The sequence below is a fragment of the Hemicordylus capensis genome, chromosome 3 (genome assembly GCF_027244095.1).
Source record: "Hemicordylus capensis ecotype Gifberg chromosome 3, rHemCap1.1.pri, whole genome shotgun sequence".
Classification (NCBI taxonomy): Eukaryota; Metazoa; Chordata; class Lepidosauria; order Squamata; family Cordylidae; genus Hemicordylus; species Hemicordylus capensis.
This window is the reverse complement of record NC_069659.1, coordinates 284,956,859-284,984,820: the sequence shown is the minus strand read 5'-3', so window position 1 is coordinate 284,984,820 and position 27,962 is coordinate 284,956,859.

Genomic DNA, 27,962 nt, shown 5'->3' with positions numbered 1-27,962 from the left:
TGGCCCTGACCACCTTCCCCATGTGCGATAAGCTTCATGGCTTAAGGACTAATTGGTATCTTTGGTGACCTTTTTTCAATTTCCCCATTGCCCCCGTGGAGGTTATCCAAACTACATTTCTAAGGATAGTTCTTCAAATGCCAAAAGACATATCTAACTCAGCCTTAAGTCTGGAGGCTGGGATGAATAAGGTGGAGACCAGAGTGTGGTTGGCAGTCTTTAAATATTGGCTAAAGCTAAAATTTCAATCAAGTGGATTGGCTCCCCATCACCGTTCCCTCTAACAGGGATTCCCAGTTATTGTCACTACAACTCTCAGCATCCCCAGCTACAGTGGCCTTTGGCTGGGGATTCTGGGAGTTGTAGTCAACAACATCTGGGAATCCCTGTTAGAGGGAACATTGGCCCTCATAGTTCTGGAGGATCAGACCCACTCTAAGTGGTTATCCATGTTAATGAGAAAACTCCAGATAGACTCTCTTCTGAATCCCTAATTGCTGTGGGGTTTGATCAAGCCAATAGAATTCTAGAACACCTTCTACAGGTGAAACTCGGAAAATTAGAATATTGTGCAAAAGTCCATTAATTTCAGTAATGCAAATTAAAAGGTGAAACTGATATAGGAGACAGACGCATTACATGCAAAGCGAGATAAGTCAAGCCTTAATTTGTTATAATTGTGATGATCATGGCGTACAGCTCATGAAAACTCCAAATCCACAATCCCAGAAAATTAGAATATTACATGGAACCAAGAAGACAAGGATTGTAGAACAGAACAATATCGGACCTCTGAAAAGTATAAGCATGCATATGTATTCAGTACTTGGTTTGGGCCCCTTTTGCAGCAATTACTGCCTCAATGCGGCGTGGCATGGATGCTATCAGCCTGTGGCACTGATGAGGTATTATGGAAGACCAGGATGCTTCATTAGCGGCCTTCAGCTCTTCTGCATTGTTTGGTCTCATGTCTCTCATCCTTCTCTCGGCAATGCCCCATAGATTCTCTATGGGGTCAGGTCAGGCGAGTTTGCTGGCCAGTCAAGCACAGTACACTGTATACTTTTCGGAGGTCCGATATTGTTCTATTCTACAATCCTTGTCTTTTTGGTTCCATGTAATATTCTAATTTTCTGGGATTGTGGATTTGGGGTTTTCATGAGCTGTATGCCATGATCATCACAATTATAACAAATTAAGGCTTGACTTATCTCGCTTTGCATGTAATGTGTCTGTCTCATATATCAGTTTCACCTTTTAATTTGCATTACTGAAATTAATGGACTTTTGCACGATATTCTAATTTTCCGAGTTTCACCTGTAGATTTCAAATCACAAGAAGAGAAAAGCAAACTCCCTAACTCAGGGGCATAACTATAATAGGGCAAGGGGAGACAGTTGTCTGGGGGCCCACTGCCTTATGGGGCCCCCCAGCATCAAGTCACATGACTGACTCCCCCAGCCGCACACCTGTCCGGGGTTCCTTCAGTTGTATTCATCCTCCGAAACTGATGTGAATGTTAAGACCTGGAATTACCAGAACAGCATGTCTTTCTCTAGTACCATAAAATGACTTGCATTGTCCACAATTTACAAAACCTTAAAAAAAATAATTTAGAAGATTGTTACCACTATTCAGCCACATTTAAGATTTCTTTACTTCATGAGCTGAACTTCAGTGGCGGGGGGCATTTTAAAATCTTGTCTCTGGGCCCACTCCAACCTTGCTACGCCCCTGCCCTAACTGTATTAAGAATTGGTGGGTCACCTCAATTTTAGCTCCAGTAAACTATCTTTATAATCTGACATGCCCAACCCATCAGAGTGCCTTCACTTTAGCTCATTATAATGTTTTCCCTTCAGCTTGGCTGGAGGAGAAATATAAAAAGATACCCTGTTACCTGTGCAAGTGTTCCTGTAGCTCAGACAAAGTTGATAACTTGGCTCATATTTTATTTCATTGTAAATTTTACTGCACTCCACATACAAATTTAATTTTACCTTTTTTAGAGAACCTTCAGCGAAGACCAATGGATTCTTATGTAACTTATCTTCTTGCAGATAAGACTGTATTTGTTACTTCTTCTAACCCCTGCTAACTGGCCAAAGAGGCACCATTTTACTGTGGTGATTCTCTTTATTTAGCAGGGGGAAAGTAACTGGCCCTATCCACCCCTAGCACAGTACCTCCAGTGACCGTTGCTGGTGCCTATCTTATATTTCTTTTTTATATTGTGAGCCCTTAGGGGACAGGGAGCCATCTTATTTATTTGTTATTTCTTTATGTAAACTGCTTTGGAAACTTTTGTTGAAAAGTGGTATATAAATATTTGTTGTTCTTCTTGTGTTGCTAGATTTTGTGCCATTGCATACAAGCTTCGTCAAGCAATGGCGAAGGCCCCCACTATCAGTTAGGTAAGGGTGTCCCTGATTTGGGTAAACTTACTGTATCTAAATGCAACTGTGATATCTGACAGACTGTACCAACTGCACTGAACGTCAACTTTGTATTATAATGCTGAAATCTGGTCAAGTACTGTAATAAAGATATTGATGGATTGAATTTCCCCATTGGTCACTATGTGGAAAACTCTGTATTTAAGCCAGAATGAGGATTCGGGTTCTGAATCCAATCCAATATCACCAGAGCCCACAGAATCTGAATCCTATATTGTCAAATTCCTATGGGGTTGAATCGAAATCCAAATTTTCTGAACATGCACAGGCCTAATACATACACACTTATAAACCAGCATGGGGACAACTTCCCAGTGGCACAACCCCATGCAGTTGTGGCATGTGTGAATACTGGAACCACAGAGCTGATGTCCAGCATAGATGTCTTTTCCTCCTGAACATTGCCACCCTCCCATTGCACTGTTTCCAAGTAAAGATGTACAGTCTGTCCCAGAACCCATTTTTCACGGCTTGCCATATTGGATCTAAATATGTACAAGCTCTAAAGCTTCAAGGAGGTTGAAGTCCTGCATTTTAGTCTGCGAGAATTGAGCATGGCTCTGTTATCCAATCCTGGGCAGCTGAACAAAACAAAGTTCAACCTCCTCTTTCTCTGCCAATACAGAAGGATGTAAAATCAACCAGAATGCAATGGAAATTACAAAACCAGTCTAGATTATCAATCATAGATTTTTTTAAAAAAAAATTCTCTCTCTTTGATAGATATTGTGCACAAAATGCAGCAAATGTATGTTATGTAACAAGGTGTTAGAAAAAATCCAGGTCAAAAGCTCAATATAGTGCCCAACTATAAGCCCAGTTAACTGAACATGATGTCTGCTGATGCCCCCTTATATCCTGATGGCAGGCTGGTCTGTTCCAGTTCCCCTTTACTTATGGGAGATCGTTCACTAGGGGAAATGAATACCCATATGATCAATCTGTTGTAAACATGGGCAGACACCTTTCACAAAATGTACTAGAAATTTAGCAGTTAATAGCAGCCTGAAGTCTGCTAACTTGTGGCCACAATCCCTGCTACTTGGCAAAGAGACACCTTTTAAAACGTGGTGATTCTCTTTATTTAGCAGGGGGAGAGCAACTGACCCTATCCACCCCCAGCACAGAACCCCTCCAGTGACTGTTGCTGGTGTCTATCTTATGTTTCTTTTTTAGATTGTGAGCCCTTTGGGGACAGGGATCCATCTTATTCGTTTGTTTTTTACTTCTCTGTGTAAACCACTTTTGGACACTCTTGTTAAAAAGCGGTATATAAATATTTGTTGTTGCAAGTTCTGCTACTGGCAGACTAACATTGCAAACTTTCCCTTCTCATGAATAATCTGTTCACAACAAATGAAATGCTTCTCTGCATCTTGCATCAATGAAATGGAAGTTGCATCAATGAAAATGTAAGTTTTTCAAGGCAAATGACAGCCGTGCAGGCCCCCAATTTGGATTGGGACCATGATAGGAACAAACTGGGTTAAAAAAAACACATCCCATGCTGTAGTCCCAATTCAGTGGGGCCTCCCACAGCTGCTATTTACACTGATTTTTAAATATATACATACATAAGGCCAAAGGGCATGATTCACTTTCCATCTGGTTGGGCAGTGAATAGATTTTCTCCATGCAAGGGATCCAAATCATCCTTATAAATGCCTGCCATACAATGGACAAGTATAATATGTATTTATAATTTCATTGTTTGTGTAATTTCCATTGTCTTTTCATTACTTTTTGGGGGGAGATGGGCTTCTCCGTGTGTTTGGCCAAGTGTAGGTTTGCCCCATTCCCTTCTTTTTGTTGCAGATGTCTGAAGTGTCATCAGGTAGCAAGGTTGGAGTGGGCCCAGAGACAAGATTTTAAAATGCCCCCCCTCACTGAAGTAAAATTTATATATAGATATTTAGATATATAGATATATAACCTATGCACCACAATAGAACATCATCCTAAATTATTTTTTTTAAGGTTTTGTAAATTGTGGAAGCTGCAAGTCATTTAATGGTACTAGAAAAAGACATGCTGTTCTGGTAGCTCCAGGTCTTAACACTCACATCAGTTTCGGAGGATGAATACAACTGAAGGAAGCCCGGGCGGGTGTGCAGCTGGGAGAGTCAGTCATGTGACTCACCTCTGGGGGCCCCCCAAGGCAGTGGGCCCCCAGACAACTGTCTCCTCTTGCCCTACTATAGTTACGGCCCTGAGTGTCATGCTCTGTGATCCACTATACAGTACATATACTGTGAGTATCACTGAGGCGGTGGTGGGCAGTGAAGGCGGGGGGCAGCGTTCAGGGCTTTCTCCTTCTCAGATTAATTCAGAAGAATCCAGGACAGAAATGTGTGCTCTGCCATCTAGCAGTGAGAGCACCCAGAGTCAAAAATTTGGCACCCATAACACACATCCCTTTAGGAACAAGGCTAGTTTAACGTCAGAAGTGTCTGTACAGTGTTTTGTGATGATGAGGGGTCAAATGGGAGCTCAATTAAAGTAGGGGGGAAGCTAAGGTTAATTAGGAAGCCTTGAAACTCTGAGTCAGCAAAGGGCTCTGATTATGTATCTCCTGGTGCAAACGAGGAGAAACTGCTCAGACAAGCAAGTGCATGCTACCCTTCTCCGAGAGAGAGAGAGAGAGAGAGAGAGAGAGAGAGAGAGAGACTGCAAATGTGAAAGAGCAGCAACTTTAGACATGGGCTGTCATTGTGAGATTCTGAAGTCTGGCACAACAATACGCTCATAAAATGTTAAGCAATGTAAAACAGCTCTCAGATGTGGTGGTCAGAACTCTTTACATGTTGAGTATCAGGACCTCCGTTTTTCAGATGGAAGATGCTCAGAGAGTGAATTTGATGTAAGGTCAAATTTGGGCTTGTGGGCTATTTGGGGGATCCCAGTAAAAAAGCAGGATGCGAGTCGACTAATCTACCATAAGATGAATGCAGAGGCATAAACAAACAAACAAACAAACAAACAAACAAATAAAAAGCAGAGTTAGTTGTCGTCCACTATTGGGCAGGCAAGCTATATTTTTTCATTTGCCTTGGCAGCCCTCCACCAAAGATGAGAGCAAAGCAATAGCTTATGTGTAAAATCATGAGCTGATATGATAAAGGATCTGTAATTTAAAGTTAGGAACATTCTCCAGTGGCTCCAGAGTTATCATTAATAGCCTGTGCGGGACACTGCTTTTGTAAGGATCCTATGCAACAGCATATTTGATATAATGCCTTATAGCAGGGGTTCGCAACCTGTGGTCCTCCAGATGTGGCTGAACTACACTCCCATCATCCCCAGCCACAATAAAGTGTAGCCAAGGATGATGGGAGTTGTAGTTCAGCTACATCTGGAGGACCACAGGTTGGGAAGCCCTGCCTTATAGTATGCATGCACCAGGGGCAGAATGGGGACATGATGCTCATCTCCTAATTGCCAAAGGAGTCCTAAGTCTACCCACGCATCCCAGCAAATAAAGGTAAAGTTCTCCTCCAAAGGAAGATCTCAGCTGATCCTCTTGCCCCAGGTGGGACACTGATGCACAGGTGTCTCCTTCACCCCCACAGGGCTCTGTGAGGACACAGATCTAAGACCTGAGAGCAAAGTCAAGTGGAGAAGCTGCTTGAACAGATGCAGGGATATTTAAGGGGCATGGATGATGTTGGACCAGGATGAGTCACTTTAGGTCCTGGGATGACAGAACTGGAATGGGCTGGTTTGCAGGCATTGACCTCTGGGGAGCAGCAGAGGGAAGGGCAGGGGGTGGGAGGCAATATCATTTTGTTGACATCTCCTCCAGCAGTCCTGTCAGTGTCTACACACACACACACACACACACACACACACAGAGTCATCTGTAGGGAAGCTTTCCAAACAGCCCTGTATTAATCAACAAGTAAAATAGTGTTTTGTTTTGTTGTGTGTTTTTTAAAAATCAGATACCAACACATGTGAATTCAAATTAGCACTTCAGTATTACAGAATAAATTTTAGAAAGGGAAACAAATGCTTTGCAGGAATTCCACATTTCTCAAATGTACAGACTGCAAAATTGTGGATTTTGAGAATTTGGTATCTGAGTTACAAAACCTTCTTACCAGAATGAAACTCGCATCTTGTCATTACATTTCAGCACTTTCTTTCTTTCTTTCTTTCTTTCTTTCTTTCTTTCTTTCTTTCTTTCTTTCTTATATTTCTATTCCGCCCAAAACTTGCATCTCTGGGTGGTTTACAATTAAAATAATTTAAAATATTAAATCAATTAACAGTTAAAATCATTTAAAAGATTAAAAACATTTAAAACTCCATATTAAAATCATTTAAAACTATAAATCTAATTAAAAGCCTGGGTGAATAAATGTGTCTTCAGTGCCTTTTTAAAAGTTGCCAGAGATGGGGAAGCTCTTATTTCAACAGGGAGCACATTCCAAAGTCCAGGGGCTGCAATGGAGAAGGCCTGTTCCCGAGTAGCCACCAGATGAGTTGACGGTAGCGCAGGCAAACCTCTCCAGATGATCTTAGCAGGTGGTGGGGCTCATGGCGAAGAAGGCGTTCTCTTAAATACCCAGGGCGGGCTTTATAGGCAATGACCAGCACCCTGTATTTTGCCTGGAAACATATTGGCAGCCCGTGCAATTCCTTCAACACAGGAGTAATATGGTCTCTCCTAGATGGCCCAGATACCAACCTGGCTGCCGCATTCTGAACCAACTGCAGTTTCCAGACTATGTACAAAGCCAGCCCCACATAGAGCGCATTGCAGTAATCCAGCCTAGAGGTTACCAGTAGATGTACCACTTTTTTGAGGTCGTTCATCTCAAGAAACGGACACAGCTGGAGTATCAGCCAAAGCTGATAAAAAGCCCCTCTGGCCACTGCCTCAACCTGGGACACCAGAGAGAGGTTCAGATCCAGAAGCACCCCCAGACTGCATACCTGTTCCTTCTGGGGGAGCGTGACCCCATCCAGAACCAGCAGATCAAACCCATCTCCCAAGTTTTACCCCGCACAATCAGTACCCCTGTCTTATTTGGATTCAGCCTCAGTTTGTTATCCCTCATCCAGCCCATTGCTGCCTCCAGGCAGGCGTTTAGAGAGGTTATGCCTTCTCCTGATTATGTTCACATGGAGAAATAGATTTGGGTGTCATCAGCATATTGATAGCACCCTGCACCAAATCCCCTGATTTTGTCTCTCAAGTAAAAGCTGAAATCTCCCCTTCCCTACAAAAACATAAAATTCATCGGATTATGAATGTTTTGAAGACTCCAAACAAACAGAGAGGTCATTTACCATATACCTGAATCTCCTAGGGTTTTTGGTTTTTTTTAATGTGGACGTGCTAGCTGTTGCCCTGAAAGACTGCGGACTGGGTCTTACGATCAGTGAGACCCGGTTTCTTCGAGTGTCCAGGGAGAGCGGGCTAAGCCTGCTCTCCCCGCACACGAGCGGAGAGGGAGCCCTGGGCAGCCAGATCGGCCACCCACATAATTGCCAGCTCCGTGATGGAAACAGCGGGGGCTGGGAGGAGCGGGGGCTGATCGGGGGCCGAGCGAGCACGTGGGGCATGCCGGTGAGACCCCCGGAGCCGGGAGGTGGCTTTTTGCCTCCCCTCCGGGGGTCTCCTCATGAGTAGGTGCGGCGTGAAGCTGCGCCGCGGCTACTCACGATCTAGAAAACCAAGTTTGCAGAGCGCTCACTCCGCAAACCTGGTTTTAGGGCAGGGGTTCTTAAGTGTGTTACCCGCTCTAGAACCACCGGGCTCGCAGCCGAGCCCGGTGGTTCTTACAATCTGCAAAAATCGGGCTAGGCTCTCCTAGCCCAATTTTTGCAAATCATGAGAATAGCCCCTGCATCTTTCAGATGGCCAGTAGGGGTAGCAAGAAACAGGGTAAACCTGCCAAGTAGTCGTATGCGTAGTAATCTTTTGCAATATTGTGTTCTTCCCTCCCTCCCTCCTCCTTCTGCTTCCATCAGCTCGCTGTTATGATGAAAGCAATCAAGCTTTATAATCATTTGGACTGTCTTACTTACTGAAATTGTTCCCCTATTCCTCCAGGCCTCCCAGTTTCCCCTTAGAGCTGTTTGATGTATGGTTATTCCCAGAGTTTACCCAGACAGTAGAGGAATGCTGTCGTGTGAGGACAGAGGCACAGCAACATTGGAGGGGAAAGCATGCCTTGTTTCCCTGGGACACTTCCACACTCAGTATCGGATGCCAGCCAGTGAATCTACACATCATAGTCACAGATAGATATTACATTGTAAATGCATACAGATGTCTGTACACATACACAGGTGTGTGTGTGTGAATGTCTGTACATGCATTCATTTTTAAAGAAAACTTGGTACAGGCCCCCTCAAATGCAGAGTACAGAGAGACAATGTACTGTTGTACATGCATTGGACATAATATGTGAACGACTTTACATGCATACAAATTTGTACATGCACACACTGTACACAGACTGTTGCATGTGTGTTGAACATAATGAGGTTATTCACACAGTCAAAAGCTGTATTCTACCCATATCTGGGAGCCGTGTATGCTCCTAATTTCTGGTTGTATGGAAGTAAGATAGGAGGAAAAGCTACCCAGGCTTTCCTCCAGCTTTGCTTCCACACAACCAAAAATTGGGAGCACACAGAGCTCCTAAACCCATGTAGAACACAGTTTTTGATTGTGTGAGTGACCTCGATGTGTGGCTAGGGCTCCTGTCTGCTGGCCCATTTTAGTCTGTTATAATTTTGGTGGGCTCACTGCCCCTATGTCCAGTGCAAAGTAGAGGTAGTGAGAAATTTCAAAAGAGTGAAATTTGAAATGGAAATTTGAGAATTTCAGTGATCCTCCCAAGAATAAACATCTGACAATTTTCTCAGGTGGCTTCTATGGTTTTTCCATAGCCTTAGTGTGAAGTAGCAGAAATACTCACAGATCGAGATGGAGAAGATGATAGCCACAAAAGCATTTCCAGTGACTGGAACTACAGTTACATAGGAACATAGGAAGCTGCTATATACTGAGTCAGACCCTTGGTCCATTTGAGTCAGAATTGTCTACACAGACTGGCAATGGCTTCTCCAAGACTACAGGCAGGAGTCTCTCTCAGTCCTATTTTGGAGATGCCAGGGAGGGAACTTGGAACCTTCTGCATGCAAGCATGCAGGTGCTCTTCCCAGAGCAGCCCCATCCTCTAAGGGGAATATCTTACAGTGCTCACACAGGTAGTCTCCCATTCAAATGCAAGCCAGGGTGGACCCTGCTTTGCAAAGGAGACAATTCATGCTTGCTACCGCAAGACCAGCTCTCTTCACCACCAGCTCTCCTTGGAAAAGTCTCCGTACTGCAAACCTGACTGCCAAATGTTACCTCACTGTGTAGATGGTCGGATGGGACTGTGGCTCAGGGGTAGAGCACTTGGTGTGCGGTTCACTTTGTGCATCCCAGGTTCAGGCCCTGGCTTCTCCAAGTAGGGCTGGGAAAGACTCCTGCCTGAAACCTTGGACAGCTGCTGCCAATCAGTGCAAACCATTCTGAGCTAGCTGGACCAAGGGTCTGACTTGGAGGCGATTCTCACGATCGCCAAAAAGCGGGCTAAGAGAGCCTAGCCCGCTTTCTGGAGACCATAAGAACCACCGGGCTCGCAGGCGAGCCCAGTTGCTCTCAAGCAAGTAACCTGCTTACAGAGCCCTCCCCTAAGCCCAGGTTAGTGGAGTGAGCTCTATGATCGTGTGTTGCCACAGCGCGGCTCCATGCCGCAGCTCCACGTCGCAGCAGCACATGAGGAAACCTCTGCCGCAGGCGCGTAACAACGATCGGGCAAGGGGAGACAGTTGTCTGGGGGCCCCACTGCCTGGAGGGGGCCCCCAGAGGCACCTCACGTGACTCCCCATTGCCCCCTGCCCAGCCCCAAGGCCCCTCAGCCACTTGCCCTGTTCACCGTCTCTCTAGCTTGTTCTCCTGGCTGGCAATGGAGGCAGCAGACAAGCTGCAAAGAGCTCCTTTTCTCCCGCCTCTCAGCTGATCGGCGGGTGGGCGGGGCTTCCACGGAGGCCTCCTGTAGGCCTCTGTGAAGCCTGAACTCCAGTAGGGCCCAAGCCAGCCAGGAAGGAGGAGGCAGCCAGAGTGGCCACCGTTCTCTGCAGCAGAAGACCCCTTGCTGCCCTGCCCAGCCCAGCCTACTCATGCCAGGTAGAGTGTGAACTCCTTTTTGTGGTTACCTCCCCCCCCCCATATATAGGCATCTGCTTGCCATAGGGCTTTGATGGGGGGGGGAGGGACTGAGAAGTCTCTGAATATTTATTTTTAAACAGCTTGGAAAATTTGCTGGCTTAAAAAAAACTATCTAAAAAGTCCTATAAGTGGCTTGTTTCATGGCAGAAAATTACAAAAACTTCTGGAAGAAACAGTATTATATTTATTTTATTCATTCATTCATTCATTCATTTATAAATGCACTTATGTTCAAGTTGTTTTGCAACCCAGAAGGTCTGAGTGAGAACTGTGAAGCATGTCTTGTGCTTTTATTTTATTTTATTTTTCTTGTGTGTGAACTGCTCCCCAATAACTTGCAGGGACTTTAGGGTAAATCTGGCCAACATGTGAATGCAGCACCTCCATTCCAGAGAAGATGTGTGTTAAAGGGCTTTAAAAGCCTCCTGTGAAAAACCTCCTGGAATCAAACTTGACTGAATTTGTTCAGAATTCTGAGAAAACAAACAGGCTCACCCTGCATGGTTGAAAGTCTCCTTTGCTAATCTGCACCGAGGGGGCTATTTTAATCATTCATCTTTCTAGTGTGTTCTAGGCATTAAAAGTAAAACAAATGTATAGTACTCAATGTATATCACTATATATTGTGACATGTGCGTGTGTGTATTCAGTGAAATGTATTTCCAGGCAGCATACTTATTTTGGAATATCAGACTTAAATCCTTGGGGGCCTGGGGTGTGCGGAGGCCCTGGACTTTGAGTGGGGGCGGCCCCATTTTAAAATCTCGTCTCTGGGCCCACTCCAACCTTGCTACGCCCCTGCTCCGCTGGAAGGCTAAAAATAGCTATTTAGGGATCTCTCCAGCACGCCCCACGCACTCACGCGGGGCATCCTGGAACTCCTGGGGGCTACGCAATCCCCGATCCCTGCAGCCCCTGCCGGCTTCGTGATGGAGCCGGCAGTCGTGTGGGCTGCCGAACCAGCCACCCAAGACTGCAGCCTGCTCGTGTGCGGTCAGCAAAACCTTCAGTTACACAGTGAGGCTATTCTCGCACGCAGTGGGAACCGGGCTAAGGGAGCCCAGCCCAGTTCCTACTGTGCACGAGAACTCCTGGTGGTGGCGCAGCGGCAAACCCTCTTGGGTAGCCTGCAGCTTAACCCGGGTTTGGGGTGCAGAAGTGCCCGAAAAGCAAGTTAACTGCTCGTGTGTTGCTGCAGCGCAGCTCTGCAATGCAGCGACTCATGAGTAAGCCCCTGACCAGGAGGCTACAACAAGCCTCCCGGCGTCAAGGGGCTCTCCAGAATGCCCTGTACACTAGCCAGGTCATTCTTGGATTTCTGGGCTGGGAGGCCCCCAAAGTCCGCCGCCCCAAACAGCTCCGTTACAGAGCTGGTAATAGTCTGAGCGACCAATCCGGCTGCCCAGGGAGGGCTTCCTGCTTGCAGGGGTGGAAACACCACTGAGCGATCATGTTTCAAGAACCTGAGCCGCCGCGCCTCAGAGGCTGCGCCTCATGCCCCAGCCACGCCCTCTGCATCTGACATCAGACACAGGGAGCGTAACTTTGCTTGCAAATGGGGCCGCAAATGGGCCCGTTTGCAAAACGGGGTTGCGTGGCCCCGTTTGCAAGCAAGCCCCACCCCTGCATCTGACATCAGAAACAGAAGGTGGGGCTTAGCATCTGACACCAGATGCAGGGGGCCACGGTGGTGGGCTGGACCCGGGATGCCACTGGCCTTCTTCTGCCCCTGCCTGCTCATGTGTGGGGAGAGCGGGTCAAGCCCATTCTTCCTGCTTGTGTGGAGAGTCTTAGTACTTTTCTTCAGGCAGATGAGAAAGGTGACTGCAACTTTATAGAGAACAAAGTTGGTTGCAGATGCAAATAAGCTCATATAATTAGTGGGTTAATCCCTAAACTTTGTTTTACAGGTCAAATATATGTCATACATCAAGAAGGAAGAGTTACAAATGCTAGCTATAATTGATCGGATGGGTTCAAAGAACCCAGGCCCCTCAGCTACTGAGGCCCCACCTCAGTTCCACCCCCTCCTTATTTTTTTCATTATCTCCCTCAGTCCAAGGGGTCATCAGGGAGAGAGGCAAACAAAGGCCCCCTCTCTCACAACTATGCCCCTGAGCAGAAGGATGTTTTCCACAAACAGAAGTTGGTCCACTCAAAGACAATGGGTAACTGGCCATCTAGTCCAGCAACCTGTTTTCTACAGTAACCAAACAAATGCCTCTGGGAGGCCCACAAGCTGATGATGAAAGCATACCCCCCCACACCATTGTTCCTCTGCAACTAGTATTCATAGGCATCCTGCCTCTGAACCTAAATGTAGTGTGTAGCCATCAGGACTAGTATCCACTGATAGACCTGTCCTCTATGAATTCATCTAATCCCTTTTCAAAGCCATCTAAGTTAGTGGTCATCACCACATCTTGTGACAATGAATTCCATAGATGAATTGTACACTGTGTGAAAAAGTACTTCCTTTTGTCCATCCTAAATCTCCTGCCATTTCTTGTTCAGTGTTGTTCTTGCTCTAGTGTTGTAAGAGAAGGAAGGGGACCTTCTGTCCACATTTTCCATAATATTATGAGGCTATTCGTAATATGAGGCTATATTGTTTTTAATTTTTGTTTTAGCTCTTTATTGTTTTAGTGGTTTGTTTTTAATTGTAAACTACCCTGAGCCATTTTGGAAGGGCGGTATACAAATCAAATCAAATCGATCAATCAATCAATCCATCAATAATAAATATTATCATGAGCAGCAGGAACCGGGCTAAGGGAGCCCAGCCCGGTTTCTGCTGCTCGTGTGCAGCAACAGGTCCCAGTACGGCTCCCAGCAGTGGCTCGGCAGCAAGCCCATTTACGAAGCTCACCACTTAATCAGGGTTTCGGGTGCAAGAGCGCCCCAAAACGGGGTTAAAAGGTTGTGTGTCACCATGGGGCATCTCCACGCTGCAGTGACACACAAGTACAACAAGCCTCTCAGTGTCGGGAGGCTCCCCAGAATACCCTGTACACTCACACGGGTCATTTTGGGACTTCTGGGGGCTGGGAGGCCCTCGAACCCCACAACCCCAACCGGCTCAGTGACGGAGCCAGTAATCATCTGGTCGGCTGATCCAGCCACCCAGGGTAGGCCAGCCAATCGTCTGCGGGGAGAGCAGGTCAGGCTCGTTCTCCCCACAGGCCCCATTTTGGCTCTACACACGGATCGTGTAGAGCCTTATTATGTTTCCACCATGTCCCCATGTGGTCACCTTGTTAACAATCGGCGTTTGATGCTGCAAAGCAGAGAGGAACACAGTCCGTAAGTGGGTCTTCCTCCATTTTGTCCTGGCACTGTTCTCCGTTTGCAATAATATTTTAGGTGTGTTTCTGTGTCAGCCATGTTTCCTAGCATGAGCTTGCAAGGCTGAGTTTGGACCAAGAGAAAACTGGCTGGAAAAACTTCCAGCTCTCTAAGTCAATTGATACTGCATGTTCGCTTGTCATTAATTGCAAAGAAAAACTCTGTGACATGCTTGCAGCCCTGACTTCCTTTGTCAGGAGTTCCTCCAGCTCTTTTATCACCCACTGAGGCCAAATTGGCCACGGCACCAGGCAGTCTGAGCCTGACATGCACCTCAGAGGCCTGGGACATGTTTGCTTTGGTGTGGGTCTCAGCTTAATTGGCACTGAAAAGGAAACAACCATTGGGGGGAAAGAGACACTGCAGTGACGGACACATCCCTGAAGACAGCATGCAGACAGAGCCTGTCCAGAGATGCACGGCTTACAAAGACCAGCTGGGCAGGTGGGACTTCAAGGACCTCTTGTGCCCAGAGCCTGGCAGTTCAGGATGTTATTGTGCAATCTCTTTCCAGCTATCCTCTTGATAAGCATTGCTGAAGGGTCCTCTTATGTTCAATCAACTAGCTGGAGACTGAGCATATGAATAAAATAGAACAGAGCAGGGGTTCTCAAACTTGAACACCTTAAGTGGCGCAGCAGGGAAATGCTTAAGCAGAAGGTTGCCAGTTCTAATCCCCGCTGGTATGTTTCCCAACACCTATAGCGGGCAGCAGCGATATAGGAAGATGCTGAAAGGCATCATCTCACACTGCATGAGAGGAGGCAATGGTACCCCCCCCCCCGTATTCTACCAAAGAAAACTACAGGGTTCTGTGGGCGCCAGGAGTCGAAATCGACTTGACAGCACACTTTACCTTTTCTCAGACTTGAGTCCCTGGATGTTGTTCTACTACAACTCCCATTATTCCCAGCCACAAAGGCTTGGCCCTTGTGGCTGAGGATGATGGGAGTTGTAGTCCAACAACATCTGGGGACCCAAGTTTGAGGACCCCTGGAACAGAGGGAGCATGAAAGATAAACGATAAGCACAAATAGAAATAATGAGTTGGCTGTTCTGAAATAAGGGTCTCTTTTGTTCTGGAAGGCTGCAAGGTTCTGGAATAAAAGGCAGCTCTTTAAAAGAAGAGGCACCTGGCTCTTCTACCGTTGACCTGTTTGAGTACATCATATGCTCTGTCTTCTCTGTAATGTCTTTCAAAACAGGGACCAGATTAGATGTGCACTTTCACTGCAGTATCAAGTGTTAGCTTGCATGTCTGAACAGGTCATCCTGCTTCAAATAGCACAGACTGAACGCTTTTCAGACAGAATGCTTTTCATGGGCACCAATTCACACCTTGAGCCATGGCACAAGCCCTGTTCACACTCCGTTCCTCTGCCATGTATTTAGTGAACAAATGAGGAAGATGCAGGAGCATGCCTGCTGGCCAGGTTGCCTGTGGGTGCACAATGGGAAGAGACCTGACATGCATAAGGCTCTTGCCTACATATGTGGTATCAGGCAGCTCCATATGTTCAATCAGCCCAATAACATTATCATAACATTGTCAATGACTAACAAACATACAACAAACTTCCTGGCTACACCTTGAGGTCATTCTCACGATCAGCCCTACCCAGTGCTCGCCTGGGTAGGACTGGTCATGAGAACAACTGGGATCACTCCCAATCCCAGCACTCTTCCTCTGCTGGGTAGCCCAGGTTTTAAACCCAGACTAAAAGGAGGCACAAGCACCTCCTACCTGACTGCCTGGTCATGTGGGCCAGCTGGCTACTGGCAGAACCTTTTGGGCTGTCAGCAAGCATCTGGACCATCGAGCCGGGGGAAGGAGTGACCAGCTTCAGGAATTCCCCCAATGCACTGTGCTGCTCATGCAGAGTATTGTGGGATTCCTGGTGGCTGGGCTTTGCCCCCACACCCACCCCGGAGCACCATGGCGTTTGCCACAATACTGATCGTGTTGCATGCAAAAACTAGGGATGTGCACAAACCGGTTGGGAGGTCCAGCGTTCAGCCGGTGGGGGTTAACTTTAAGGAGCATGGAGGGTTCCCTCCCCCACCGCATTTCCCCCGCCGGTGCGGTCACCAGAAACACTGGCATGGGGCTGCTGCATACCTCCTTGCAGCCCCAATCAGCGTCGTACTGGAAGTGGCTGGTGCACGTGCACACGTCATGCACATAGGTAGTATCCCCAGCACCCCCACCACCACCCCCACAGCCTCACCAGTCATGAGAATGACCTTAGTGTGTGATTGAGATTCTGATGGAGCTGAGTTTATGGCTGCAGAGGGAGAACCATTCCCCTCTGGTCAAGCTTCTCATTTTACTGCCTAGTGTCTCTTTCTGCTTCTATCGAGAACTCCTAGAGACGGAGGAACCCGGAATGTGCACACAGAGTAGAATAGTGCAGGCGCGTAATGGAACTCCTCATTCATCCACTCGACTCAAACTTATTCTCCCTAATGCCATGAATTATTTATGTACAAGACAAAGGAGACAATAAATCAGAGGCTATGATTAACATGAGTTATTTGGCGAGCAAGGAAGATCTATGGCCACCTTGCCACCAGGCTGCAGCTGATGAATGCAACTCTTGCTCCCACTGCACAGAAGACCAGCTACACAATTACAGGCTCAGGCAGAGAAATCAAAGAGTAGAAAGACAGATAAGTAGGAGCTCCTCTTTGTCACATTAGCTCAGCTCTTATTACCCAAACTGAAGCCCAAATGTGGTCGGATAGGTGATTTAAGAGTTTGTAAGATCTATACTGTTTGGAATATATATAAAATTATATATATATTCTTTACTTGATAACCCAGACCTATTATGTGTTGATTCTTATAAACAATCCCTTTAATTTAATAGCTGAATGCTGAAAGCTTTGCACTATGACTTTATGAGGGTTCAAGGTTTATTTATTTATTTATTTATTTATTTATTTATTTATTTATTTATTCAATTTCTATACCGCCCTTCCAAAAATGGCCCAGGGCGGTTTACACAGAGTAATAATAAATAAATAAGATGGATCCCTGTCCCCAGAGGGCTGACAATCTAAAAAGAAACACAAGATAGACACCAGCAACAGTCACTGGAGGTACTGTGCTGGGGGTGGATAAGGCCAGTTACTCTCCCTCTGCTAAATAAAGAGAATCACCACATTAAAAGGTGCCTCTTTGCCCAGTTAGCAGGGCTTATGTTTCTCCAAGGAAAACTACAGTATACCCTTATATATCTGTATGTCAGAGACATTCATCCCAGCACAGTGGCTTTTCACATTAGCTCAGCTCTTATTACCCTAACTGAAGCCCTCAGTTATTTGCTGAGGGATGTTCAGCCCTCTGGGACATATTTTCAGGTGGCCCAGAGGGCTTCCTGGGGAAGGGGAGATTTCAAAGATGGCTTCTTTCATGGTGCACTGATGCAATTAGTCTTGGGAATGCTGTTAATCTCCTCTTGCTGCATGATCTTTCCTTGCTCTGGATGTCAGCCAATGATTCTTCTCTCTTAACGTTGTTGGACACTTTTAAAATAAAATCTTTGCACATATTTATCAATTGTGTCATCCTGGTCTAGTGCTTAATACCACACATTTTTGTTGATTCAGTATTGATTCATTATAGTACAGAATTGTGACTATCCTTACTGATCATTTTCAATGATATAAGGCTATATGTAAAATATAGTTAATAAATGGTTTAAGCAAGGAGATTCTGTAAATTTAGTATTAAAACTAGATTTTTGTTTGTATGATAGATACCATTTTATGTATATTTGTCTGTTTTATAACAAAAATGTCATTTTAATATATAATTGGTGTAAATGTCTACTGGCAGCAGGCTTTTTGCCTACAAGGTTGCCCATGGTCAATTGAATTTAGGATTGCTGATTGCCTAGATGTCAGAGGGGGAAACGGCCATTGACTCACAAGGGAAAGTTGTTGCTTGGAATAAGAGCCAGAGAAGACTGGCTGCCATGAGAATATTTTGGAAAGCATTTAAAATCTGGGGGGAGCAGAAGAGCTCATTTGAATTACAGGAAACAGCAGAAGGTGACAATTAAGTACCAACTCCCTTCAATTTAGAAAAAGAAGCTGTGTGTGAGTGGGAGAGAGATGGCCATATACCAGCCAAGTTGAAACCAGGTTATATCCCAAGCCCTCTTCATTCCACAGAGGCACTCCAATGTCAGAAAAGTGCCTGAGTTCCCAGAGAATCCAGATCCTAAATTTCTTGAGTCAAAAGGGAAGCAGCAAATAGAAATCAATCTCAATATAAACCCGTGCAAAAGTCATGATGGCTTCAGAATGGCCACTGAACTATACACTCAACTGCCTGGCCCTGCATCATACACTCTAGAAACAGCTGAACCATGTCGTGGCTCCTGTTGTAGAACAGCAGTGAAGTTTCCACGTTAAAGAGAGTCTCTCCCACTCCAACAGTTACTTTTAGCATTTTTAAAAAATGCACAGTAGGAACATAAAATTAATAGGCCTCTTCAAGTTTTGCAAATAAAACCTACAAATGCATGTTCCTTGATAAATATTTCAGTTTCTGTGCTTTACTTGAAAAAGTTCTGTGTGATCAGTAGCAGCTGCAGTTAATTCATTATATTACATTTTCATCTCTATAGACTTTTTAAAGGTGAAGTGGGTCTTTTTAGTATTTATAATGAGTATTTATTTTTGGATGAGCTTCACAAACATTAGGTGGGGGGAAATACCACTCTAAAGCCGCAAGAGTTTGATCCAGCGCTTGTCCAAATAAACGATGCACCTGCAACATGCATATAGCTCCACATCATTGTTGTAAGTGCCTGTTCATATTCATATTACTTTTCAGATAGTCTTGTGAATATTGAAACATCAAAGAGAAAACCATCATCAAATACACATTATGGGAATCACAGGACTTGGAAGCAACCTTGTGGGGGTCTTCTACTCCAACCTTTTGCTCAGGGTAAGAAACTGCCACAGAATTCCTGACAGATGGTCATCCAACATCTGCTTGAAAACCTCTAACAAAGGCAAGCCCACCACTGAATGGAGCAGACTGTTCCACTGTCACCCAGTTCTTACAGTTAGGACATTCTTTCTGATGTATATAAACTTGCGTCCTTGGAATTCCAACCCATCAGTTCTAGTCCTGCCCTCAGGGGCAACAAAGAACAAGTCTGCTCTTTCCTCTGTTACATTTTTGTTTGCATGCCAATGATGGATTTCTGAATAGCACAATATACTCAGTGCTTAATTTTTAGAAAAAGAGATACCAGGGCTTAAGGTTTTCTGTAAACAATACCCTTTAATTTGGAAGCCCTTCCTCCTCATCTCTGATAGGAACATAAGAAGCTGTCTTATACCAAGTCAGACCCTTGGTCCATCTAGCTCAGTGTGTCTACTCTACACAGACTGGCAGTGGCTTCTCCAAGGTTACAGGCAGGAGTCTCTCCCAGTCCAATCTTGGAGATGCCAGGGAGGAAACCTGGAACCTTCTGCATACAAGCAAGAGGTTTGGTGGCTCTTCATAATAATGACTCAGTAGCAACAAAGTGCATCCTGCAGCTGCTTAGGGGCACTTCCATCTATTCCTCCTCCATATATTCCAGGGCAGGATCCTAAACCCTAAGCTGACTCTAAAGCATAAGTAGTGAAGCAGAAAAAGATGTGCTTTGCCAACCTGGGGCTACAAGAGGAAGACAGACCCTAGATGAGTTATCCAACTTGTTCTGGTGAGTTGCAAATTGTGGAGAAAACCTCTTAAGAATTTTCAACTAAATCCTTCATTGGGATGATATTGCTGTTTAATTAATTACATGTATATCCTACCCTTCTTCCATCATAAACTCAAGACAGTGTTTGTGGTGTTCACTGACCAGACCAGGACCGGGACCTGATTAGCTTCTGCAAGGTGGTTAGAATGTACCTTAGACCATACCCTGGGAACCTGGCCTAGCTACAGTAGCTTTCTGAGCCTGCCATTTACCTTCCAAACATCTCCTGTTGCATTAATTGTTTGCTAATAACAATAACTAGTCTCGTTCTAATTTGTCATCACTTACTTGAGCAGAATATTATATACTCACAGTGAGCAGTTCCATTGAGGTCAATAGTAAATAAAACAGTCTTGGGTTATAATTACACAAAACATCCCCAGTGAGTCTATGGTAATTACCTGATCAATCTCCCACTCAGTGTTTGTATGAGAGAATACTAAGATAAAGAACTAGCATTTCTTCTTCAAGTCACAATATCACACTGCATGAAAATTAGTATTTAAGAACATAAAGAACCTGCAAAATAAAACTGAATTCGAAGTAAAGCTAGGTGTAATTCACATCATGAAAACAAGGTACAGTATATCAGTATTATGTACAGGACATCTACATAGTTACTGACAATATGATCACTGGAGCAGCTGATAATGGTGAGCATGACATTATGCTGAGGGTAGTCTTGGTCAGGGCCCAAAAGAAGGACAGGGATGGGGCTGTAGCTCAGTGGTAGAGCATCTGCTTTGCATGCAGAAGGTCCCAGGTTCAATCCTTGGCATCGCCAGACAGGGCTGGGAAAGACCTCTACCTGAAACCTGAGCAGCTGCCAGTCAGTGTAGACAATATTGAACTAGATGGACCAATGACCTGACTCACTATAAGGCAGCTTCCTATATTCCTAAAAAGGTGTTAAGCTTAACAGCAGGAAAGTGTAGTTCCTCGTTGATAGTGTGTGTTACATAGGGCACATTGAAGCTCTTCTCATGATTGCTGAGAAGAGCTTCTTTGGGGTCTGCGGGGAGAGCGGGCTTAGCCCACTCTCCCCACAGACAATCAAAAGGCAGCCCTGGGCAGCCGGATTGGCCACCCACACGATTGCCGGCTCCGTCGTGGAACCAGTGGGGGCTGCAAGGATCAGGGGCTGCATGACTCCCAGAAGTTCCAGGATGCCCCATGCAAGCGCGCAGGGCATCCTGGACAGACCCCCTAGCTTGGGGGTCTACTCGTGTGGTGCCACACAACGTTGCGACACACAAGCAAAAAAATGAGGTTAATGGAGCGCTTGCTCCGTTAACCTCATTTAAGGGGGGAAAGGCAGGCTAGCCACCTTGGGAGCACTGGGCTCACCTGCGAGCCCATTGGTTGCCATGACCCCCTTAGCCCGCTTTCCAGGGATCATGAGAATAGCCTCGTTATCTCCAAAGATGGGGCCAAGCCTGGTGATTAATCCAAAGTTTAAGCCGTTCTGCAGATGCTGCCCCCTGTGCATAAGAAAGGTGTGCAAAGACCCTTAGGAACCATCCAATACCTAGCACAGTATATTCCTAATAGGTCTGCTTTGACAGTGCCATTGAGGAACTCTAAGAAAGGATGCTGCTTGGCAGTGGGGATTGGTTCAGCAAGAGGCTCTCAAGAAGCTCGGATGCACCCATAACAACATGCCAGTTATGCACTATTTTGACCCAAAGGTGCAGCTTGAGGTCCAAGCACTCATGTCCAAAGATGACACGAGTTATCTTCCAGACAAGCTGGGTTAGGTGTTTGTCTCTTTCAAATACGGCAGCCCATTGCCTATACCTCTCATACCCTCACAGCCCAAGAAGAATTGAGAAAGCACTTTCAGCAATAGTGTTTTCCATGACAAATTTCACAAGTATACGTACAGCAGGCATACAGTTCTGGTTCAGTCGGACGACAAGCTTCTAGAGCCATTTTCAAATCACATTGGCAAAGCTCCTGCAGAGGACGGTTTTATAGCTACAGAAATTAATACTGTGAACACTAAAGGGAAAGAGTTGTTTGTGGCTGACACCCTCTCAGGCAGCCATGAATCTCCCCCAGGGGTCTCTTCCAACAGAATCTGACTCCTCATCAAATGAAATAGTAATCTATTGCTTGCAAGAAATGGGGCCACTCAGTGACCACCTACTGAAGCACTTGAAAGGCGGACCTCACCAGTGCTGACATAGAGCTCCAGAGTCTCAGAGCGCAACCTCTGAATGTCTGGTCCAGATGGAGAAAACAACTGCAACCTATATACTGGCTGCTGAAAGATCACATCAGGCTCAAGAATGGGCCACTATTGGTTGGCCCTAAGATACTGGAGAGTGCTGGGGATGAGATATTGTGGTTGCTGTATCTAGCACACCAGGGCATCCAGAGATGTATGGAATGGGCAAGTCCATAATGGGCCTAATATGAATGCCAACACAGAGCAGTCCATTGGCAACTGTGCCCAGTGTCAGGCAAAACAACTTTAAAATGAATAAGAGCTCATGATCTCACATGAGACCCATGATCTGCCTTGAATAAAAGTTGACACTGATACTTTTGATTTCCAGGGACATTCTTTCCTTCTGATGGTCAACTATTACTCCAAGTATCCTGAAATTCTCAACCTTCCAGACAAGTTGGCAGCTACTGTTGTGACCAGGCTAAAGGCCGCATTCCTAGTGAGTTAGTTTGTGATTATGTCCCTTTTGCCAGCCTGTCTATTGAGCATGTCACCATGTAGCTGTAGGGCATCACACTGCCGTTATTTCACCATTATGTAGCTGTAGCAGGGCATCAGACTGAGTCATTCCAACCCACTGTACTCCCAGACTAATGGACAAGCAGAATGTGCAGTGCAGACAGTTAAAGCTGTGTTGAAGAAAGCTCTTCGTCTTCTTGACGACACTGATTCGCAGCTGGCCCTGATAAATCTAAGGAATACTCTTGTACGTTTGGTCTGCGGGACTTTTCTGTTTTGCTTTGTTTGCAAAATCTGCAATCCTATACCTACCTACCTGGGAATAAGATTCACTGAATTCAGTGGGAATTTCTTAATCTGTGGAAGAGACAACTGCTCCCCCGCGGCACCCCGCCCCCATGCCTATGGTCTGGCCTCCTATTTGCCCCTGCTCAATGGTTGCTGGACAGACATTTAAGGAGTACTTTACCTGCTACTGCAGAATTGCTCACTTCCAAAACACCAGTGCTGCTGCTGCTGCTCCTCCTCCTCCTCCAACATCAAAAAGCACAGTATGACAGCAGTAATTTTTCCTTGCCTTTGTACTTTCCATTGGTGCAATATCAGACTATAGACCAGGGCAGCACAACTGTGGACAAATATCTTTGCAATGTGGGAATGGTTCAGCACACTTGTCAAATGTTCCTCTGGTAACATTCTGATGGCCTGAGTGCCCCCATTACAAAGGAAAACTTCTGCAGCAATATTCCTACCCATACTCTCAAAACACAAGTAGAAAATCCAGTGCCAGAGCAACCCCTAAGAGTTGGTGGCAAACAGAGCTTGACTCTATGGATTTCTTTCCTGCCTCTGATATTGCTCATCTACATGTTGCTAATCCTATAACCTCAGGCTCCCATGGCAAACAGGGGAGGGATTAGGAGCTGTAGACAGCAGGGCAGTTACTTATCCCCTTAATTCCCTGTTTGCTTTGTTTATCCAGCTCTGCTCCTTCAAACCCCATTAAGGAACCCTATTATCCTGCTAATAGCAAAACAACTTAACCCCTTCCTTGCTATCCTTCCCCCATAAAATAAACATCTGTAATTAGTCTGGGGTGAGCTAAACAAGCAGTGGGGTATGCAGCACTAATATAAACTAGACACAAGATTATGTGTGTTCGGGGTGGGGGGTTGGTACCGGTTTGGTTAGCTAATTCTTTGGAATGTATTAAGTGCTGCCTGTCCAGGCACTGACTCCTATACTCGGAAATCACTTTTAATTCCATTGCAAAGCCTTTAAGGTCATTGCTGGATTGCACCCTATCCCAATGCCTTGCAAACTGTACAATCTGAATAATTGGCAGGTTGTTGCATTTTGAGGTTTCCGCTCAGCTGTTCCCAGGTAGAAGGCTTTAATGCTGGTATCCATGGCAGTTGGTAAAGCTGGCTCTGTTTCATTGTTTGCCCATTTCCTATCTACTTGGTGCTGACATGCTGTGACTTTTCCTATATGATGTGTTTGCTCTGATAGAGCTACAGGCAGGAACGTTCGGATTCACAACAAATGGCACTTAGCAACAAATGTGCATGCATGCACACATGTGTGGGTGTGTGCACAAGTGATTGCGGATTCAGAAATAAATGTAAGTTTTTCCATCCATATGGATCATGTTCCAAGAAATAGGGTGTCAGCACAACAGACAGGGGAGTTCATCAGAACAGCACACAGGTGTGAGGCTTCTTTGGACTGTTTGATGTTACCACAGCAAAAAGTCTAATAGAAATGTCATCCTTAGTTCACTTTGCACAGAATCTGTTTGGTCTGAACTGTCTGATGGTGACAAAAAATGGCCAGTGCTCTAGATTTTGGCCTTAAGGACAAATCTAACACAAGAATTTACCTGTTCTGTATATTTATTCAATATATAATACAGTATTATTCCCTTCCGTACTTAGGTATTTATATAAGCTGATCAATTTATCATTGTATTTAATACTCAATGTAATATGTATTTGTTGTTTTAATATAATAGAAAATATTGAGGCAAATTTTATTTATTTATTTGCATATTTATATATTTACATGGAAGGTGGATGCCAGAAAACGTATTTATAAGTAATCTAGGCGCTTCTCAGACTAGCTGCTCAACAGCAGCAAAATGCCTCTGTTCAAGCAAGTCACATTCAAAACATAAACAGCAGGGGGAGCAGTCTTGCGGAAACTAACAATATCCCCAAATAGCAACTTCCTTACACTGGATATACGACATCCTAGCTCTATATCGCAGTGATTAAATTCTAAACAAGTCATTGGAAGTGTGAATGGGACCCTGCTGTCTGCGTAGGGACTGTGGTGTGCAAGAAGTGTGTTTGTGCAAGAAGTGTGGAAGCACACTTCCGAGATACGACGTGACCCCGTTGCAGGGTCTAATCTGGAATAGGGGTGTGCACGGAACTGCCAAACTGCGGTCCGGCACTGGGGTGGGGGGGTTGCTTTAAGAGCGGGGGGATGGTTTACTTACCCCTCCTGCTGCTTTCCCGCTCTAGCGCCCGTAATTTTAGTAGTAATTGGGGCGGTAGGACACCTCCCTGCCGCCCCTTCCCCGCTTTCGCTATGAAAAGCTCCCAGGAGTCCTCTGTGCGCGTGCGCACGTCACAGAGACGTGAAGCGCATGCATGTTGTGCACGCGCAGAGGACTCCTGGGAGCTCTTCATAGCGAAAGCAGGGAAGGGGCGGCAGGGAGGTGTCCTGCCGCCCCAATTACTACTAAAATTATGGGCACCAGAGCGGGAAAGCAGCGGGAGGGGTAAGTAAACCATCCTCCCGCTCTTAAAGCAACCCCCCACCCGAACCGAACCACCCAGGTCCAGACCAGTCCAGACTGGTCCGGAGGCCTTTAGAATGGCCTCTGGACTGGTCCGGGCACATCCCTAATCTGGAAAGCACCCTGGAGAACATTAATTCTGGTGGAAATATTGATCATTAGGGGGTGAAAACTGTGAAGGTGTTTCTAAATTCTGTTTGTGGAAGACGTGTTTTATTGGATTGATCGGACTGTTCTGATCACAAGTTCCCTTATTTATGTACTCGTGAGACTTTTTGTGTGAGTTTGAGAGCTTCTAACTGAAATCCAGTTATCTACCTGTTCTGTAGCACCAGTGGGTACATTTGAGGAATTTTTATAGAACTGTATTAGAAGAATCACGCTAGAAAGGAAGCTGAGTGAGGTGGAAGCACGGTTGCTAGTTTGGAAACCAGGAGGTGTGGCTTCTTTTCTTACTTCAACTACTCTGCTGTCTGACACTAGGAAAGTCCTTTGGCACTTGTTCAGATTAATGCAGGTTCTTTGTTCAGATTAATGCAAGCTCTTCAGGACAGAGGAATAGGGTTGGTTGCATTGTTAGCAAAAAGCAGCAAGAGCCAAACAAGTCCTCTTTGCCATTGCCAACTTTTGTACCTCAGCTAGCATGAGATGTTCTATCTTTTTCTCCCCAACGGAGGCTCTGGACAACAGCTGCATGGCAGGCAGAAATTCCACTAGTACAGACTTGCCAAGTATAGAGATGCAGTCATGAGAACAGTGTGCTTGCTGAATGCAGGCATGCCATGCAGCTATTTTAAAGGCCTAGGACCTTTATCAGGATTAAACGTGGCAACCTTAGCTGACACTGATCAGTGCATTGCTTCCCTCATCTTGTTAAGCCACCTAATGCAGTCCACATTCAGGCATCAGGTGGAAGGCCCAGAGCAATGCGTTTGCTCTGCCCATGGCACCTAATGGTGCAGAGGAGAAATGACTTGCCTAGCAAGCAAGACAGTTTGCTGGTTCAAATCGCCGCTGTTGAAACACCTATATCTGGCAGCAGTGATATAGGAAGGTGCTGAAAGGCATCTTCTCATACTGCGCGTTAGGAGGCAATGGTCAACCCCTCCTGTATTCTACCAAAGAAAACTACAGGGCTCTGTGGTCGCCAGGAGTCGCCACCAACTCGACGGCACAACTTTTAACTTTAAATGCAGCCCACACTCAGGCATCAGGTGGGAGGCCCAGACTGGGCAGAGCAATGAGTTTGCTCAGCCACTCTCCTTCCCTGGGACTCGCTTTCCCGAGGCTTGCTGTGATCAGCTCCCTGATGGTTTCCTTTATCAGAGGCTGAAATCCTTGTTTTCTTAGTTGCTTGTACTAGTAGCTCTATCAGCATTAACCCCTGACCCCAGAATGTAGCTTTTTCCTTCTTCCCACAATTGTGTTTACTGAGCATTTCCCCCCTCTTTAGTTAGAGAAATAACCTTGTGAGTCATGAACAAGGGTCCATTCCTACAGCAGCTGGGCTGCTCTATGCAGAGGGCTATGAGATTCTCCTGAGGCAGTGTTTAAAATAGAGTCAAAGGAACCTTCACAGTAAGGTTCATATTTGTAATTGGATTGACTGAAATTTGGGTAAGGATGCCACATTTTGGGGCAGAAGTTTAATGTTTTTAAGAGAGGCATGACAGGATAGAAGATCAACAGGTGAAGTGTCAACTCTGATTTTTGAGGGTGCTACAAACCAAGGTCTTCTCGTATTTGCAAAATGAACGAGCAAATGAAAACTGCAAGACAACATATAACTAATTATAGATGCTAGGGGAAGGTCATGTCAAGCCTCATGATGTCAGACACATTAACCAGGTTTATATTAGGTGTTTGTTTGTTTTTTACTGCATATGAATGTCATTTTGGGATATAAGCATCTGACCAATACAGTTTGCACTGTAGTCATCTGGGAATTTGTGTAGATACGGTGTTAAGCTAAAAATGATCCAAGTTTGGAGAAGATGTTTTCCAACTTCAAAAATGTGTATGGATGGAAATCTAGATTGTGCTTCTAATTTTTTCTTGTTTACACTTGTTTGATTACAGAATACTGTAGCAAACTGCATAAACACTACAGTACATTAGCTAGTAGAGATGGTGGAAACAACAAAGTCACACATGATCTGTATTTGAACATGCACAAAATTATGGGAAAGCAAGCCATACCCATAAAATACAAGTGCACAATAAAGAATGCAGATCATTTCATTATATCAAATAATAATAATTATTATTACATTTATATCCCGCTCTTCCTCCAAGGAACCCAGAGTGGTGTACTACATACTTGAGTTTCTCCTCACAACAACCCTGTGAAGTAGGTTGGGCTGAGAGAGAAGTGACTGGCCCAGAGTCACCCAGATAGTTTCATGGCTGAATGGGGATTTGAACTTGGGTCTCCCCGGTCCTAGTCCAGCACTCTAACCACTACACCACACTGGCTCTCTTGAGGAGAGAAGAGCTGGTCTTGTGGTAGCAAGCATGATTTGTCCGCTTAGCTAAGCAGGGTCTGCCGTGGTTGCACAGGAATAGGAGACTAGAAGTATGAGCACATCCCTTAGGGGATGGAGCTGCTCTGGGAAGAGCAGAAGGTTCAAAGTTCCCTCCCTGGCATTTCCA